This window comes from Thunnus thynnus, chromosome 22 (genome assembly GCF_963924715.1).
Source record: "Thunnus thynnus chromosome 22, fThuThy2.1, whole genome shotgun sequence".
NCBI classification, from domain to species: Eukaryota; Metazoa; Chordata; class Actinopteri; order Scombriformes; family Scombridae; genus Thunnus; species Thunnus thynnus.
The window spans coordinates 23,905,460-23,924,820 of NC_089538.1; the positions used below are offsets into that span (position 1 = coordinate 23,905,460).

General features: G+C 43.2%; 2 protein-coding genes and 2 long non-coding RNA genes across 4 annotated transcripts in view; 3 read left to right on the plus strand and 1 right to left on the minus strand.

The window, feature by feature from the left end:
- The window catches only part of LOC137174478 (uncharacterized protein MCAP_0864-like), a 167,358-nt gene that overhangs the window by 105,243 nt on the left and 42,754 nt on the right, over positions 1–19,361 (plus strand). The gene's annotated exons all lie outside the window — the stretch shown is intronic.
- LOC137174482 (butyrophilin subfamily 3 member A2-like) overlaps positions 1–19,361 on the plus strand; it is a 75,067-nt gene that overhangs the window by 18,363 nt on the left and 37,343 nt on the right. The gene's annotated exons all lie outside the window — the stretch shown is intronic.
- On the minus strand, positions 279–1,635 carry LOC137175165 (uncharacterized). Its single transcript, XR_010925578.1, has 3 exons — positions 1,311–1,635; positions 733–990; positions 279–518 (listed from the first exon to the last, which is right to left on the minus strand). It is a non-coding gene; the product is annotated as an uncharacterized lncRNA (long non-coding RNA).
- Positions 4,635–5,531, plus strand: LOC137174733 (uncharacterized). Its single transcript, XR_010925448.1, has 2 exons — positions 4,635–4,870; positions 5,090–5,531. It is a non-coding gene; the product is annotated as an uncharacterized lncRNA (long non-coding RNA).

Sequence of the window (19,361 nt, forward strand, 5' to 3'; positions counted from 1 at the left end):
AAATAATGAGTTTTTTTGTTTGTTTGTTTTTTTTGTAGTATCAACATCTTTTTTTATATAATCTCCAAAAATAATCTCATATAAATGCTGCAAAGACAAGAGAACAAATCTGCTGTAACACCATGCTAACAGGATGTAACACATCGTCCTTAAGGGCTTAAAAAAACATCAGTAAATAAAACTCTAAGAATGAATAGTTGAACTATTCATGCACTGCAGCCATCTAAAAGTAAATTATTTTAATCTAGTTGTAGTTTTAAACAGTTTGTTACCTCTGACAGTCAGTCGGCTCTCTGGTGATTCTCCAACATCAGAGATGTTACACTTGTAGAATCCTTCATCAGACTTGGAAACACTGTGGATGCTAATTTCTCCTGTAGAGCTGCTTCTCATGAAGAGGCCATTCTTATAGAAATCAGCTCTGAGGCGGGAAGACGTCGTCTTGTTTCTGCAGCGCAGAGTCAATGTGTCTCCCTCCATCACAGGGATGACAGGACTCTCCAGGATCACAGAGCCATCTGAAAAACAAGGATTTTATATCTGTTGTTGAAAGAATATTTGGAAATTTTATGGAATATACTTGTTTGCTTGCTTTGTGAGTTTTCAAAGGGAAGATTGATATCAGTTCAATCTCTACAAAAACATACTGTTCAATCTGTATCTCAGCATTTCTTTCATTGACTATCCACAAGATGGATTTAATGTAATGACTTTATAGTGACTTAAACATACTAGTGACAGTGATGTTGACACGGTTGCTTTTCTTCCCTCCTTTAGTCTCACACCAGTACTCTCCACTGTCTGCTAGATAGACTCTCGGAATGGTGCAAGATACTGTTGAGGTGCTTGTAATATTACATGCTGAAATAAATTCCTTAGTATCTCTGATCCCTTTCAACTGACTCGAGTCATCGAGACCCTCGCAGCGAAAAGAGACAGAATCATATTGAAAGACCTGCAGTTTGGTTGGAATGATACGAAAAGCTGCATCTGACAGAGAGAGAGAGAGAGAGAGAGATTGAGATAAAAACGAAAAATCCATTATACAAAAATATGATTTCTATCATAGAAAGAAAAGGACAAATCAATGTACCTGCACCTTTTAAAAGATACTGTTTAAATTTGTTCTTTTTGCAACAGCACACACTAAATTTGAAAATGAACTACCTCAAAATACAAAGCCTAATTCAATGTCAGGTTCATTTACGAAAAACAAAAATATATAAGCCTACATTACATCATCACGATGGAGGCAGAAGTTTAAACAATTTTGAAAAATCATTGAAACCCCTGAATTAACTCCTACTTACCACTGTTCTGAACATCCACACTTAGAAGAATGAACACAGCTGGACAACAATGGGAAGAAAACTGTATATCAGACAAAGATGCATTTATATATCAGAAAATATAAGGCTTAAAAAGAAGAAACAGAAAACTGACACTCAGTACTCACACAGTCTGATGCAGAAAGCTGTGACCTCCATGCTGTCGTGCTGCTGTCTGAGCACCAGACAGAAATGCAGCTGAACATAGTGTACATGACAACTTCCTCTTCCTGTGCAGGTCTTCCTGCCAGACTCACACTGGTGTCCATGCTTAAGTCTTGCCCTATAAGACACAGCGTGCCCCAGAAGTGTCCCTCCGTTTGCTGCAGAGGTTGCAAATTTAATCTGACAGCATGTGATCATTTGCACAAAAAATTAGACGTGCACTCATATGGCCCAATACCAGCTGCCAAATGGGCGGCAGGTAAAAGAGCTGGTCTTGGTGGGCTGGACCCTGGCTGTGGAAACTACTTCTAGAAACACTGAATATTGCCTCTGTCCACTTTCTAGCTCTCTCTTTCTCTCTCTCTCTCGTCTTTTTTAAAATGAGTTGGGAGTCAGCAAAGTCTAACTTAACTTTTAATGTTATCAAATGAAGAGAGATGTCCTCCCCTCTTCCTAGTAATGTTTTTGTCTTCTCTCATGGCAGGGTTGTACAGCATCACAGATTGTATTTCTCCAAAAGTTGATTCTGGTTCAACTCTCTTGCTGCAGCGCCCCTGTGGCCCCCACCCCCGCAGCCTAAATGCACAATACACAACGCTGCCAACTGGTTACCTGAGGCTGGTGACATTAAAATCATGAAGAAAGAAAGAAAAGTCATTTTCTCTCAATGAAAAACGTAGTCTCCTTGAGAAACGAGCTTACAAGATGCAGCAACAAAACAAGCTTTTGAAACAGCTGTTCTGTATTTTGAAACAGTCATAAAATTTCAGTTAATAGCGAAGCTCCTGTTTTATTACTTTATACAAATGTCAATTAGATAGTAATCTGTATGAGAACTTAAGAAAAAAAATTGGTTGTAATAATCATCCACTTATAGTGATCAATTTGACCCGGACAGAAGTGATCAGTATAAGCAGTTTCCACTGTACTTCTATTCATATTTAACTCTGCATGCTACATACAGACCTCCCTCTCTTTTTAGGCTACTTGGTTTCTTCCAGCTAGAGCGTGCTATAATAGATGGGTTTCTGAGCAACGTCGTCGGTGAGATGTGCACACAGGCGCAAGGCAGAAAGCTAACCAGAATGACAGAGAGCTTATGAGAGGCTCAACATGTGAAGTTTTTAGGCTATAAACTGCACAAATCTCAGAAGTAATAGATGGAAAACATTCATTATCCCAGTCAGTTCACAGTGCAGAATTAGCTGTTAGCTTCAGAGACCTGGACAGAGTCCTGGATTTTATGAAGGAGGTGAAGATTTTACTCTTGAAACTGCAGGAAGAAACGTTTATTTGAAGGTCAGACAGCTCACCCTGTTACTGTGTTTCAGGCTATTTAATAAAGGGTTCAACTTTGTCAGACTGTGTGATCAATAGAGAATGTGAAGTTGATATCACACCCTGTTGATTGTTGGGTAATGTGCCAAGTTTAGAGGATCACTCCCTTTCTTCTGGTGAGTTGAAGGCTGTGTTTTGATTTTCTGTCGATTTTCTGCTGCTGTGTCAAGAACTGCCATAGCAGGTCACACTATCATTCAGGGAGAAAACCAGATAATGGAATACATTTTTTGTGAAGCACGTTGAGGAGGTGACGAGAAGACGCGGGATGGCGTGGGTAGCTGCAGTAAGAAGGAAAGACATTACTTTTAACAACATTACTATATAAATGAGAGTGTGTTCTCTACATTTTCAATCACATGAGTTCTCTGGTCTCTAACTTTTACCTAAATTGTACAATATTTTCAATTTTAATATTTCTTGAAAAATACACATGCTCTCATTGCTTCTTTATGTTGAATGTTAACACAGGTGTGTGTGTGCGTAAAATTCAGACTGTATAAAAATAATGGATGTAGCCACCATTACGTCACCCACTGGTTTTTACGGACTTGTGTTTTGAAGCCTCGGGTTTGGCATTTTGACCGTCACCATCTGGGATTTTTGGAGCCAGAAGTGATGAGAAGTGACCACATTTGGACGAGAGGGTGGAGCTGACCCTAACCCTAGCTGCTGGCTGCTAATTTAAATAGCATGGTTCATTTACAGTCTATGGTCAACTGTGATAATGCTAATGCTAATGCTGATTTTTGCTAGCAAAAAAAACAGGCATAAAACCATTAAAACAAAATGTACTTACTGGAAAAACAGAGTAACTGACTCCTTAGAGGGTCTTTTAGTACAACAAAAGACTGAACAAGACTTTTTTAAGTGACCAGAATGTTAGAATTAACTTTCATGAACTGAAAAAACCTGAAATAGCTGCAGCTACGCCTACAGCTACATTCTATGAATCTGGGGATACTCTATGTTTATGCTACCTAACCAAGGTTAGTGACGTCGCTGTAGTAGTGACTTGCCTATCACAACGTAGCCACGCCCTAAAGCATACCATGCTTTATCACCAAATTTCAAATAAATGGGACCATAATTTACAAAATGAACATCATGCTGTGTTGAAGAAGACTTTAAACTATCAATTGAGACCATAAACTCATTAGGAAAGTATTTAATGAGGTTATGAATCAAGTTGTCACACCCTGCCTGGACTTTGTTTGTTTTTTGGTCTTTTTGTGTTTTTGTGTTCTTTGGGGTCTCCTGGTTTGCACTTCTGTTTAGTCCTTCTGGTCATGTGGGTTTTCTTGTTGTATTTGGGTGGTCGGTTTGGACTGCCTTTTGTTGTTTGGCCTGGCGTGTTGTGTACTTGGGTTTGGGTTCATGATGGTTCTTGGACGGGTTGGTGTGGGTTGTATTTGGAGTTTGTGTTTTTTGGGTTTTGGTTTTGTTGCTGTGTTTCCCTTGTGTGTTCATGTGCTCTTCTTCACCTGCCCTGCTTCACCCTCGTTAGCCCAGCTCTGCTCTGTGTCTTCCCCACACCTGCCCTGAATCAGTCTTGTCAGCCCTGCCCTGCTTCCTGTGTTTCCTCAGCCAATCACTCCCAGCCTGCCCTTGTGTCTCGTCACCTGTTCCCCATTCCCTGATTAGTTTAGTCTGTATTTAAGGTCTGGTTGTGAGTTGAGTCTTTGTTGGATCATTTGTTTTGTTCAGCTTGTCCTGTCCTGTCCTGTCCTGTCCTGTCCTGCCCTGCCCTGCCCTGCCCTGCCCTGCCCTGCCCTGCCCTGCCCTGCCCTGCCCTGCCCTGCCCTACCCTACCCTACCCTACCCACCTCAACCCACCTCAACCCACCTCAAGATTAAAGGTTTTTGTCTACCTTGCAATCTCTGCATGCTGGTCTCTGCAATTGCGTCCATTCCTGCTACTCAACCTGACACAAGTAAGAAGTTGGGTCATTTTCCAATAGACTTCTACACAAATGGACTTCTTTTTGGAGCCAGTGGAGTCGCCCCCTGCCGGCCATTAGAGAGAATGCTGGTTTAAGGTACTTCCGCATTAGCTTCACTTTTCAGATCCGGAACTACCCGCTTGATAAAACTACAACAAATGCTCAGGGATGCAACATATTTATTTAGGATATTTATCATTCTCTGTCCTGCCAGGGCATTTCATTTAGTTATTCTGCCAGCATGAGATGTGGCTGAAATGATATATATAAGATTTGCATCATTGTGTATAACCTACAAAATTGTTGTATTTACAGGACAACCAGCATATGTAATGCTCTACACCTATCCTGACTGAATGCCATCTTTCCTTTAGGGCCACAATGAAGTGAAAGTGACAGACCAAGAGAGGTTTGCACATCACTTAAGGAGGCACTTGAAACAAGAGAAGACTGGGGAAAGATCAAGGAAATGGAGGAGAGGGCTCGACGCAAAGCGAAGGAGAAAGTTTGACAGAAAGCAGACAGGAGGGCCTGAAAGCTAGTGGACAACAGGGCACAACAGGAAGTGGACATGGCACAACATCCTGATGAGCAGAGTGTAGAGGAATGTGTGCTCTGCAAATCTAGGCATGATGAAATCAACCGCCTGCTAGAGGAAAACAGGCATCTGAAGCATGAACTTGATGAATGCAAAATGACAATTTTTGAGGGATGGTGATCGCAAAAATTAAATAAAAAATTAAAGTATTACTCTGGACTTCCAAGCTATGCCACTTTTCAGGTTTTGTTGTGCCATAAAAAATGTAGTCTTTGTTTGCTATACATTAATTAACAGGGTCTCACACAAAAGTCAACAATCATCAGTACAGCTAAATTAAAACATACTATAGTCATTTAACAAACTTACTTCTCATATTAGCTGAGTTACATAGAGTTTAATGATAATTTAGTAGATATCACAATAATCATACATCAGTAGAAGTCTTTGTTCAACATTCAACCTCACTGAAAATTGTCCACTGGATGGCACTGTGGTTCCATTACTGTGTAATAATTAAAACTAGATATCGCTATCTCATCTATACTTTGTCGCAGATAGATCAGAGTTGGAGTGGTTTGACAGAAATTCAATCATCCAAATATTTAGCTTTAGGTACCCGGGCTGTACTATGTGGGGGCTCTAGCCATATGGGTTGTTGTGCACCTGCATGCAGATAAGTATTACACGGCACCTTGGGGTGTTAGTTTGCTGTGTGTGTGTGTGTGTGTGTGTGTGTGTGAGTGTGTGTGTGTGTGTGTGTGTGTGAGTGTGTGTGTGTGTGTGTGTTTGCAGTGGTGGCAGTACTGTGCAAACACATGGTGATATAGTCGTGGGAAGAAGAGACTATCCTGTACCAGTCAGCCTGGCTAGTTAATCATGTTTTTGTTTTTTTCCTTTAGAGTGAGGAGTACTTTGAATATATATATTTTTTATTATTTGCACAGAAACAGCATGATCGTGAGGGTGTGGGAGGTATTTTAAATTCTTAAATACCTACTTGGCAGATATTATCTTTATTATATTAATAACTTGGTCTCTGGTTGTATTACAACATTACTGTTTTTTAAATTGATCTTTTTTAAATACATGTTGATACAGTTGCTCGAAGCCACATCTCTGTTTAATTTCTTTACACTTATCTGTGTGTTGACCTGTATAGAGTAGGTGGTCTTGGGTGGAGCCCAGGTTAAGGTGGGATTAGCCTTACCCTCCAGTTGGGCAGGTCACACTTGGATTTTGCCATGCCACAAGCCATAAACTTTAACCAGAGGAACTACACTTAAATAACTTTTACATCACCTCTCCGGTCTAATGTTTATAACATTGTTAGGCAGTTGTCAAAACTGGTACACAGAGATGGAGGACTCAAGTGCACAACTCTGGAGACAGTTCAGTTGTAAGATCAAAAGTCTTTATTCAGAGAAAAAAGGGTTTGGTTCACAAAAGTGCAGTCAGTCAGGCAACAATCCAGAAAAGGGCTTAGGCAAAGACGAGGTCAAAAACACAAGCAGAGATCTAGAAAACTAGGAACACTAAACACTAGGAAAATGCTGGAACACTTGACAGTAGCGATGAAGATGTGGGACTTAGATGGTCCCTCCCACCATCAGAGACAGCCTGTAGCATCCAAGCTTATGCTAATCGCTCTGGACTTATAACTCGTAACTGTTGCCTCCTGTTTTGTTTCTGATCCTGTGGAACTGTAGTGACCTCTCCAGGGCGCAGGCCTAAGCATGCATTTGGAGATTCTGGGATGCCCAGTCTTCAGAACCCCCTTCTCGGCCTCACTGATGTAGTCCAAACTATGGGGCGCAACACAAAATAAAACAGGAAGTAAACAAACAAAAATGTGAAACAAAGAAAACATAATCTAAGACGCTGGATGAGGCATGAGAGCAGTAACTTGTAAAATAACTTAAATAACAGCTCACGTAATGTCAGTTTTATAGCACACTTTCTTTGAACAAGGGGGACAAAACTAGATATCATCTGCTGCAGGGGCATCCTCAAATCCAACACATTCGAGATGAAAATGCTGGACTCTACAATTTTCATTTTCACAGGCCACCATGTCACCTTTCTGTTCAGGTCCATGACACAGACACCATTGTGTTTTCTGTTTTTTTGCACACTGCTTTTTACATGTTACTGGCCTTCCTTACATTTTGTTTTTTTGTTGCTCACTGATGCTTGGGAGACCGTTTGAGTGAAGTGTTGCACAATGAGTTCTGGGATGGAAACTGCCATGAAAAATAGTTGTGCCTTCTGTAGATGTGCCCTCCAAAAGTCAGTGTTTGGTTCTCTGCGTAGTTGAGTTTTAATATTGGTGACTGTGTTTCAATTGTACCTCTCCATCAACAAGTTTGAGTCAGAAGTTGCTGTCTTTGGCCAAACAAGCCTCTTTGATTGAGTTGTTTCTGTACTTGGAAGGACCCTTAATTTCAGTGCAACATTTCCCACAGCAACTGCACCTCGCTATACCATCTGGTGATGCTCCCACTTGAGGGAAAGTTGGGTTTATGAAAAACCCACATGTTGCAGCCTCTTGGCTGTTGTATTTTCCCTTGTTTTTTTTTATATAGGCCCTCCTTGCCTCTTCTCTATGTTATGATGCCCCGAGTTATGCCCTGAGTGACATCAGCCGTGGTGCATTGCCATCTTTAAGATAGCACACCTTTTGACAGTTGAAAGAGCTAATGACCTGATATCAGTAGCATAAACAGCATGCATGTTAGAGGCAGTGATCCTGCCTGCTCGAGCAGCAAAGCAAAATGACAACTTCTGCTGTTTCTGTTTGCTCTTTTCAATCTGTTCTGCCTGATCCTCTGAAACATTAGCTTTTTTTTTTTTTTTTTGCTGTTCCAAAATTGAGAAATCACATCCATCAAGCATGGTGTAACGTGGGCAGAGAGGGGATTTGAGATTTGTGACAGGCAGCACAGGATCTCTAAACTCCTCACAGTAATGTGGCAGCACACTCAATATAGCAGAGTTGCCACCTGTTTTATGGAGATCAGCGTAAAGTTGTGTTAGATCCAAGTGTGTTGGTGATGGTGTAGTGATCTTCCTGGCACAAGACCTAAAGCCAGGCCTGTTTTCAGTCTCACCATCCAGAAGACAGTTCATTGATTTTCATGTGGCAACAGCAGATGTGTAATCAATCTTATGGCCCACATCAGCTTGAACTTTGTTTACCTTACTTGGTAGGATCCAGTATGCAGATTTATCTGTGACAGTCCTCATTTCTCTGCACCTAATAGTTGCTTCCGCTTTGAAAAGTAGGGCCCCCACAATGAGTGTATGTCTCTGCAACACCAGCATGCATATACAATGGGCTGAGGAAACTTCACCAGTGGAGCTGATGTTAACCCAAGCCTTCAGTGGATCCTTGCTGAGGCGTTAGGTGTGCATGACCATTGAACAACAGAAATGCAATTAAAGACAAATCATGTAACAATGAGTAACAGCAAGGACCCTGCATACAAACCTAAAGGATATTCTTTTCTGTTAGAAACAATGTTTTGTCATATTTAAAATATAAATCTATTCTAATCCTGTTCTGAATTTGTTCTTTTTTAAAAATAATAATTCAACCCCCCCAATTCTTTAGTAATGAAAATGAACTAATAAGATTATTAATTAATACTCTTATTTCTTTCTTCTGGAGTTTTTCCACCAATGCAGTCAACAAAGCAACATAACTCATCAGTATAACTACCATCTCTACTGTTATCAGATCATTTTAACACCTGTAGACACAAACATGCTGAAAACTGTTGGTTACATCACCTTTAGGTGCTAAAAGTAATCTGAATCAAGGTGAGTGAATGTGAAATTAATCAGCAGCTTCAACCAGGAAACCAACCAGAATAACAAACATGTAACTGACAGCGGTTTTAATGTCTGTTGATTCACAAACAGTCTCAGTTCTCTCTATTTCTCTTCAACCAGAAGTGTTATTTTAGGAAATCTGATCACAGTAGAGCAGCTCTGAACTTTGGAATGAAATCCTGGAGCAAAAGTCAAATATTAATAGACAATAAAAATCTTCGTCAGTTGGATCATAAAGTCTGATGTGTGCCTTTTATTTCAACAAGGTAATAAAAAGTGGTGAGATGACATTATTGCAGTCTGTTGTATCTCCAGGACAAATAAATTGTTTGTGGATAAGATAAAGATAAAATTCTAACCATAGCCATCCCTACAGCTCGCTAGTGGCTACAGCCTGACAATGGGAGGATGAGAAAATTGCAGTTACTTTTTACGGCAATCAGTGTGTTTTTTAAAATACATATTGTAATGATAATAGTCCAGAATTGAATTGAAAATGAAAATTTTTAGTCAAATAACATCAAATTTTCCCGCAAACCCTCCAGACAAAACCCCTGTGGGTCTTTGACCTGGTTATTTTATTTCATATCAATTGGATAGCATCATAAAACAACAACAATCATATCTTATCAGCAAAATGGCGCAGAACAAGAAAAAAATGCTGCCAGTATTCTATTGAACACCTTAGCTATGATTCATATCCCTCCTCTTTTTTCCAGTAACCTCAGACTTTTTCCTTGTTAGACTGCTCTTGTTGTTGCCTCTTGTTTGGCACCAGCACCAAATTACCGCTTTCTGATTGGCTGTTGTTCATGATCAATAACGACACCTAATTAAAGTTTGAATATCAAATTTCGAATTGTTGCATTATGGGGCCCCAGAGTGTATCAGATACCAAACAGTGACAGTTTCCAAGGTCTTTTATAAATTTAAAATCCTTTTTCCTTTCCTTTGCAAATAATGTTCTCTGTTAACTAATGAATTTGTTTGTCTGGCAAACCTGAGGACTTTTGTATTAATGTGTTTTTAATGGTTGTAAGTTCCTGCTCCTCCTCTTCCTGCTCCTCCATGGGGAAATACCAAATGGCTGTACTAGTTTGCTGTTGTTACAACTTCATTTGCAGTACAAACTAAATCTAATGCATGAGCTCTCTGAAGATAATAAACCAGAGCAAGTGAAGGAGCCTATTAATGATTTACAGACTTTGGCGGTGCAGTCTAAGGAAATGACCGACACATAAGGCAACAGGTACGTCGATTTATTTTTGCCTTTTCTGCTTTGTTTAACTTCTTTTGTTTAAGTGGGTCTGCATTTAGAAGTGTCATCGCTTTCAACCAAGATTATAGATAATAACAAATTATTATTACCTCTACTGTCTTTTAAAGCCTTTGTGTCCATGGAAAAGTTGTATCCGTACATTAACTGTGTTTCCATTGGTGGATTTAATTTCATTTTAATTTAATCATTGCAAATTGAATCAGCCTTTAATTTTTGAGTTATTCAAAAATACTTAGTTTCAACACCCAATGGTGGGTTATTAAGAGCATTTACCATCTTTATACTAATTTTTACAGAGACATGGAATCATGTTTGTCTATGTATCATAGAAAAGGTTCTAAAATAGGCTGAAAAATTAATTATAATATAATTTGGTAGCTTCAAAACACTTAAATACACAAAGGAACAGTCTTTGCCATGCTGGCAACAAAAGTGAAAGTAAAGGCTAAAACCATTTTTATTGCTGTGGAACTCTCTATAGGACTGTCTGTGTTGCCAAAGGTGAAAGTATATTATACATGGTCATTATTGGTAGAAAAATAGAGGATTGTGCCAGCGAAGGTGTTCTCAACAGTGGATCAAAAAGAAGAGGATATATTTTGTGTAAGGTATAACTATGTATTACTACTGTAATAAATCTGAGTTCAGACAGAAACCAGAACTTATATGGGATAAATGACAGAGACCTCAGAATAATCGACACCAGACCATCAGAGTATCAAGAAAAATAGAAATCTTTATTAAGTAAACACCAATAAAAAGAAGGGGCTTCGGAGTTTCACTAAATAGGACAGTTATGCCACTTGAGGGGGAGTCAGGGCTGGCCACACTAAAATTTCACACCACCATCCAAAGATGCAAGACACTACAAGGATAAGAGCACATCACCACAACTTCAGGAAATGCCTGGGAGCACACCACACTGCACACAGTGGAGTCGCACGTCTACTTTAAGAAAGAGGGTGGGGCCAATACAAGACCTCCCCCCACCCGGAACCCAACTCAATCCCACCCAGCTTCTCTCCTGTCCCCACGGCAATAAAATACAACAACAAATACACAATACATACAAGTTAAAATATATACTAAACTTGCGTGGTCGACGAGACCCCCCCCCCCCCCCGGGGTCTGAGCTTGTGGCACCGTCCAACTCCCCGGGGAACCACGGCTCCGTCGGACGGCGCAGCAGGGAACGGCGGCGTGCCGGAGGCAGCAGCGAGGTTGAAGAGCAGCGGCGGCGGCTTGTGCTCCTAAAGCCCCAGCCCTAACTAACTAAAGGAGGCAACAGACCTCCCCTCCTAACACAGGAACTCACTAACCCCCTATCGTACCTGTCTTCGTCGCCGGCAGCCCTAAACGGCAGCGAACGACACCCTCCCGCTCCCGGAATGAACGCAGCCACACCGCAGGACAGCACGCTCTCCCGACCTCCACACACACGAATGCCCGCTCTCCCCTTCCCCCTTTTCAGAGTCCCACAGCTGCGCAATCAGCCACACCTGACACTCATTAGTCCATCACTTGTCAGTCCAATCAAGGTATCTTCGCCAATTCACATCACACTTTCCCCTCTCCTAATGAAAAAGACTCGTCCCCGAGTCACTGCACTATCATCTGGTAATCTTGCGACCAAACAGGTGGCCTCCGGTGACGTAGGGGGCGACCACCGGAACTCCCCTGACCATTGGACTCTGGCCTCTCCTCTTGACTGGAGCAGGCTGCAGGTGCATCCTCAGGGGAAGGGCCCACAGATGTGGGGGAATCAGAGCAGTTTTTTAGAGGGATCCTCTGTGTTCCTCCCGCTCCAGGAGACACGGAGCCTTGAGCCGCATGACCCCTTAGTGGCAACCTCTCTCCTTCCGATGTCCCCAGGTCAGCTGGGCGGCGATGATGGACCCAGCCCGCACCAAACCGGACCTCTGAACGCTGTCGTCTAGGTCTGGTCAGCTGAATGTCGGGTCTGTCGAGTCCGTCAGCCCTCCTGGACACTGGATCACTGGTCACTGCCAAAGAAGAATTATAGGGCTTAAGCCGGTTGAAATGCACAACACACTCAGGGCCTCCCTCCACTGACAGTCTATAGAGCACATCTGTCACTCTTTCGACCACCCTAAAAGGGCCTTTATACCTCCTCTGTAACTTGGGACACAGCCCTCTCTTCCTAGCCTTGTTCTGCACCCAGACTAACTCTCCCTCAGAGTAATACTGAAAATTGGCCCTGAAATCATAAGAATTTTTCTGTTTCTCTGAGGCCCTGGACTGATGTCTTCTTACTGCCTCTACAACTGTCGAAAGTGTCTCTCTCATCCTGGACACATAGTCATTAACAGAAGAAAAATGTTCCTGGGTGTCTAGGTTTAACATGATGTCAATAGGCAGAACAATTTCTTGCCCAAACAAGACTTTATAAGGAGTGAATGCAGTACTGGCATGAACACTACTCCGATATGCCAACATCACATAAGGCAACAGAGTGTCCCAGTTTAACTGGTTGTCCTCTACAAACAACGACAGCATGGACAACAGGGTACGGTTAAAGCGCTCTATGAGGCCATCTGACTGGGCATGATAAGGGGATGTACGAGACTTGTGAATATGCAAAAGCCTACACACCTCCCTGAACAAAGTGGACTCAAAATTTCTGCCTTGATCTGAATGGATACTGCGGGGAACCCCAAAACGACACACCCACTCCTCTGTCAGCACTTTAGCAATAGTGCTAGCTTCCTGATTAGGAAGAGGAAAGGCCTCAGTCCACTTTGAAAAATAGTCCCCTATCACTAGGATATACTTATTCTTACAAGGGGTTTCTGGAAGAGGGCCAAGGATATCCAGTGCCACCCGTTCAAAAGGTCTTGATGTAACTGATGGCTGCAACGGAGCACATGGAAGCTTACCCTGGGTCTTGCGGGAGGAACAATCTACACACTCTTTCACCCATTTCTTAACATCCCCAAACCATCCTGGCCAATAAAAACGGTCCTTTACCTTCCCTTGTAACTTATGCACCCCCAAATGACCCCCTGTGGCGTCATTGTGTAGCTGTGCCAAAACCTTAGGTATCAAAGAACAAGGGAGGACCACCTGTGTTTGAGAAGCAGCGTCAGAATGGGCAGGGGGGATCCGCACCAACCTAGATCCTTGCACATGCAGCTGACTCCAAACAGGAGCATACTTATGTAATTCAGGGTCATCTGGCATATGACACTCATATGCCTGCTTTTTACAGTCTATAATCTGCCGTAGCTCTCTGTCATCCATTTGGGCTTGGGCTAGCTCATCTATCTCCCTCGCTTCGCTAGGGGGACCGTGAGGGATTTCCTGTACAGCACACACTTTCGAGATCTCCTTGCTTGTCTCTTTACTGCTGGCAACTCCTGACCCTGTCCTCCCCCATCACCGAAGGCAGGCAACCTTGAAAGAGCATCAGCATTTGCATGAAGTTTGCCTGGCCGATGGACGATCTTATATTGGAAATTAGCAAGTTGTTCCACACAGCGAGCTAGCTGCCCCTCCAGCCCCTGGAAATTATGTAACCACCGCAAGGAATTATGGTCAGTACGTAACACAAACTCCTTACCTAACAGGTAATGTTTGAAATGTTTAGTAAACATGACCATGCTCAAAAGCTCTTTTTTTGTGGTAGCATATTTACGCTCTTGCTTAGTAAGCGCCCTGCTGGCATATGCAACAACTCGTTCATGCCCCCCCCATTCTTGAGATAGCACTGCGCCAATTCCCACATCACTGGCATCAGTGTCTAAGATGAATGTTTTGTTTGGGTCTGGATATGCCAACACAGGCGCAGTAATAAGGCTGGCTTTTAGCTGATCAAATGCTCGTTGACAATCTTCAGTCCATTGAAAACGCTTTCCTTTCTCCGCCAGCTGATGTAAAGGACGAGCGATATCAGCAAAACCCTTCACAAAACGCCTATAGTAGGAGGCTAGCCCTACAAAACTCTGGACCTCCGTCTGGTTTCTTGGAACGGGCCACTCCCTCACTGCAGCTACCTTAGCAGGGTCCGCCATCACCCCTTCAGCAGAGATGACATGCCCTAAATAATGAACCTGAGTAGAGAACAGATTACATTTAGAGGGTTTAATTTTCAAGTTGGCCTGCTGAAGTTTTACAAGCACCTCATCAAGACGAGCCAGATGTTCTTGAAATGTGCGCCCAAACACAATAATGTCATCCAAATACACTAGACAAGTTGTCCACTGCAAGTCTGCAAGGATTAAATCCATTAATCTTTGAAATGTACTGGGCGCATTGCAGAGGCCAAAACTCAAAACATTGAATTCAAACAACCCCTGACGTGTTATGAAAGCAGTTTTATAGCGATCCTTAGGGTCAACTTCCACCTGCCAGTAACCACTAGCTAGATCGAGAGTGGAAAACCAGCAGGCATGGCTTAAGCTGTGGAGAGCATCATCTATCCTGGGAAGAGGATATGCATCCTTACTAGTGACATCATTAAGTTTTCTGTAGTCAACACAAAAACGGAGCCCACCCCCTTTCTTCCGCACCAGAACTACAGGGGCTGCCCAGGGACTACAAGATGGCCGAATGATGCCGCTGTCAAGCATTTGTTTCAGACCATCTGCTACCTCCTGCTGCAAATGGAGCGGGACCCTTCGTGGAGGCAACTTGATAGGCTTGGCCTCACCTGTATCAATTTCATGCATTGTCAAATGAGTTCTGCCCAAATCGGTTTCACCCCGGCTAAAGACAGAGAGATTCCGGTGCAATAACTGTTTTACTGCCTCGGTTTGTTCAACGGAGAGACCCTTATCCCCCACCCCAAATTGACTCATGAGGCTGTCGACTGTCCAGGATTGTAAAGCGTCACCCCCTTCCCCGGTACATCCTCCCACCTCATCAACCTCTATGTCAGTAAAGAGCGTACCCACTTTCATGCCCTTTTTCAGTGGTAAAGCATCATTAGTCACATTAATAACCCGTACTGGCAGTGTCCCCTTCTCCACCTTACAAACCACACGGGCTACCAATAGGTCACAGTGTTTAGACAGGGCTGAGGTGGGTTCCAACATCCCCTCTGCATAGTCCCCCCATGCCCTTTGGACCATACCTGAAATTATGGCCTCACTCCGTGGTGGTACTACTGTATCATTCTGAACAACAACAGTTTGGGGCTGTGATGTTGGGTTAAGATCTACAAGGGGGAATGTCTTCCCCATTATCCGGCAAGTTTTCTCACCAAGGTCAACCATGGCACCATATCTGGACAGAAAGTCAAAGCCAAGAAGAATTTCTTCAGATGGTACGTCAGACACCAAAAAATCAGCAACCAAGGCCAAAGAATCAAATTGACATACTGTCTGCCAGCCCCCAAGAACCTCCATCGCCCCACCATTTGCTGCTCTTGCATCCCCAACATATTTTTGTAAGTCAGATCCTCCCTTAGTAATAGAAAGCCAAATCTGCTTAGGTATAACAGAGCGTGTGGCTCCAGTATCAACCAACACATGACGACTGGACCCACCTATCTTGGCTGCAAGATAGCCAGACCCTCCTGTAGCCTCCTCAAGGGCCCTAGTAGATACCGATGAAGAGGGGGCGGGCATTGGGCCCTCTGTGCACGCCCCCTCTAGTTTCCCTGCAAATAAGGACAGTTGCGACGTATGTGCCGGTTACATCCACACTCCCAACATCTCCCTCCCAGCTCCATAGTCTCTCGTTTAGCTGTAGTATTGCCATATGTGTTAGCTGGCTGGGGTAAAGGGGTTGATGTAACTGGGGCAGGATGTACAGGGTTTGATTTTAAAACCTGTACAGTAGCCTGCAAAGATTTGACCTCCTGCCTTAACCCTTCCACCACCCCAAGCAAAGTTTCTATCTGCTCATCACCTTTAGACTTCTGTTCTGAAATCCCCCGAACCTTAGCATCTTGAGCTAAATGGCTATTTTCCAGGCCTCTAATGAGCTCAAGTTCGGAAGCCAAATTTATTGCAGCCTCTAATGTTACAGGTTTGGCACTGCGAAGGCCAATACGCAAATCTCCACTGCCCACATGAGTGATAAAATGGTCCCTTGCCAATAAGTCTTGAGCATTGAGGTCTGCAGAAGGGTAGGCTCTAGCGACCAGCCGGCGCAAAGCGATACCAAATTCACAGACAGTCTCATTATGAAGCCTCCTTCGTGAGGAGAAGCTAGCCCTGTTCCAATCATCACTATCACAGGGATCCAGACACCTCCCCATAGCATCTTTCAACAAGGTATAATTAGTTTTAGCTGCTGCTGATAACCCACTGTAAACCTCACGGGCTCGGCCAGACAATAAGAGACTCATAAATTTTAATCTTAATGATTCATCCCAATTGTTTACATCAGCAGCCATCTCAAATTGCTCGGCCCAGTCTGACCATTCTCGTCCAGCACCAGTAAAAGTCTCTGGCATAAAAACTGGGCGGGGAGTTGCAACATTAGCACTTGAAGGAGGATGGGCATCTTGGTTGATGGCTAACTCAACAGGTTGAGGTACGTTATTCTCAGGCTCTGACATTTTTAAATGATTTATCCCACCACTGCCACCAGTGTAATAAATCTGAGTTCAGACAGAAACCAGAACTTATATGGGATAAATGACAGAGACCTCAGAATAATCGACACCAGACCATCAGAGTATCAAGAAAAATAGAAATCTTTATTAAGTAAACACCAATAAAAAGAAGGGGCTTCGGAGTTTCACTAAATAGGACAGTTATGCCACTTGAGGGGGAGTCAGGGCTGGCCACACTAAAATTTCACACCACTATCCAAAGATGCAAGACACTACAAGGATAAGAGCACATCACCACAACTTCAGGAAATGCCTGGGAGCACACCACACTGCACACAGTGGAGTCGCACGTCTACTTTAAGAAAGAGGGTGGGGCCAATACAAGACCTCCCCCCACCCGGAACCCAACTCAATCCCACCCAGCTTCTCTCCTGTCCCCACGGCAATAAAATACAACAACAAATACACAATACATACAAGTTAAAATATATACTAAACTTGCGTGGTCGACGAGACCCCCCCCCCCCCCCGGGGTCTGAGCTTGTGGCACCGTCCAACTCCCCGGGGAACCACGGCTCCGTCGGACGGCGCAGCAGGGAACGGCGGTGTGCCGGAGGCAGCAGCGAGGTTGAAGAGCAGCGGGGGCGGCTTGCGCTCCTAAAGCCCCAGCCCTAACTAACTAAAGGAGGCAACAGACCTCCCCTCCTAACACAGGAACTCACTAACCCCCTATCGTACCTGTCTTCGTCGCCGGCAGCCCTAAACGGCAGCGAACGACACCCTCCCGCTCCCGGAATGAACGCAGCCACACCGCAGGACAGCACGCTCTCCCGACCTCCACACACACGAATGCCCGCTCTCCCCTTCCCCCTTTTCAGAGTCCCACAGCTGCACAATCAGCCACACCTGACACTCATTAGTCCATCACTTGTCAGTCCAATCAAGGTATCTTCGCCAATTCACATCACACTACTAAAACACAGAGGATTGCCCTAAAGGTAAAGGCAGCGATTCTAATCCAACACACTTTTTGTCAAATTCAGCAAATATCTCCTCACAGTCCGCTAGCTGTCCCTTCTGTGTGTGCGCTGAAAGAAAATATGGTGTCCACAGCCATAGCTCACACAGAGGCACAGAGCGAGACACACAGCACTATTCCAGCCAATCAGCAGGGGGCATTCATGTTCATACACAATTTAAATTTCTCAAATCCGTCCTTCCTGTTGTAATCCACTCTGAATCCCAGACAGTCTCACCGACACCCCCTGTTTTTTTTATACTACGAGTCTGTTTCTGTCATGTTTAGTAAAGCGTAATTTGAGCAGGCATCTGTTTCAATCACACAAATATCCTGCAGTATATGTGTTTTGAACTTATTAACCACATCAATTAATAAAAATTAATAAATCACTATAAAAACTGTGGATTATTTCCCATGGAGCCGACACGCAACCTATTATACTAAGTAGATTTCTGCTGGCAGTCAGCCTGGTGAAGGCAGTTTGTCCTCTCAGCTCTGAGATGCAGCTGACAGACGGCTGCTTCTGTGGACAGAGATGCCGAAAGCAGTGCTGAGTGAGAAGTGGGGAGGCTGCAGAGAGGCAGAGAGTGCTGATGGACTGTTGTGATAATGTGTGACAGGAACACAAGTGACTCTAAAGCTGACACATTGTTTTGGATTCCACCATATTTCTCTTTTGGTTGTTGCTCCACCCCCAAATCATGCACATCCATTAATTGGGGGATGGAACATCTGAAGGAGCACAAAGGGAGGCGTGTATTTGTTCGGGTGTTTAGTTCAAATATCAATCTTTCTCCAGAAAGACTGATTCTAACTTTAAATCCCCCCCCGCCCCCATTTGTTATAGACATAAATCAAAAGGAGTCCAGAAAAAATAAATGAATGAATTAATGAAATAATTAATATGGATTTTCAGCTGTAAGAGTGAGTGAGTTAATGTGAGTGAATTATTATCTTGTAGTGAAATATTCCTTTATTGTCTACAACTAAGCTCATTGGATAGATAGATAGATAGATAGATAGATAGATAGATAGATAGATAGATAGATAGATTTCATATTTTTAAGCTTTCTTTGTTTTTAACTGAAAGTGTTAATTTGCCCAAACAGCAATTCAAAAACATTTTCTTCATACACTGTATCACTGGTTCTTTTTCAGATCTCCAGGATACTTCACCTGATGGATGGACTGTATCTTCAATCTCCGCTAAGAACTACTATCAGTGTTTTGGTTTTCCATCTTCTCCTAACACACTTTTGTAGAGGTAACTTACACACAAAAATAGAGTTCTATCCTACGCCTGGCGCAAAGCAGCGCCAAGCATGATGCAAGTGTCTTTGCTAGTTTAATACCGAAGCAGTTGTCATTTTCCCGTCCAGCACCCATGTTGTT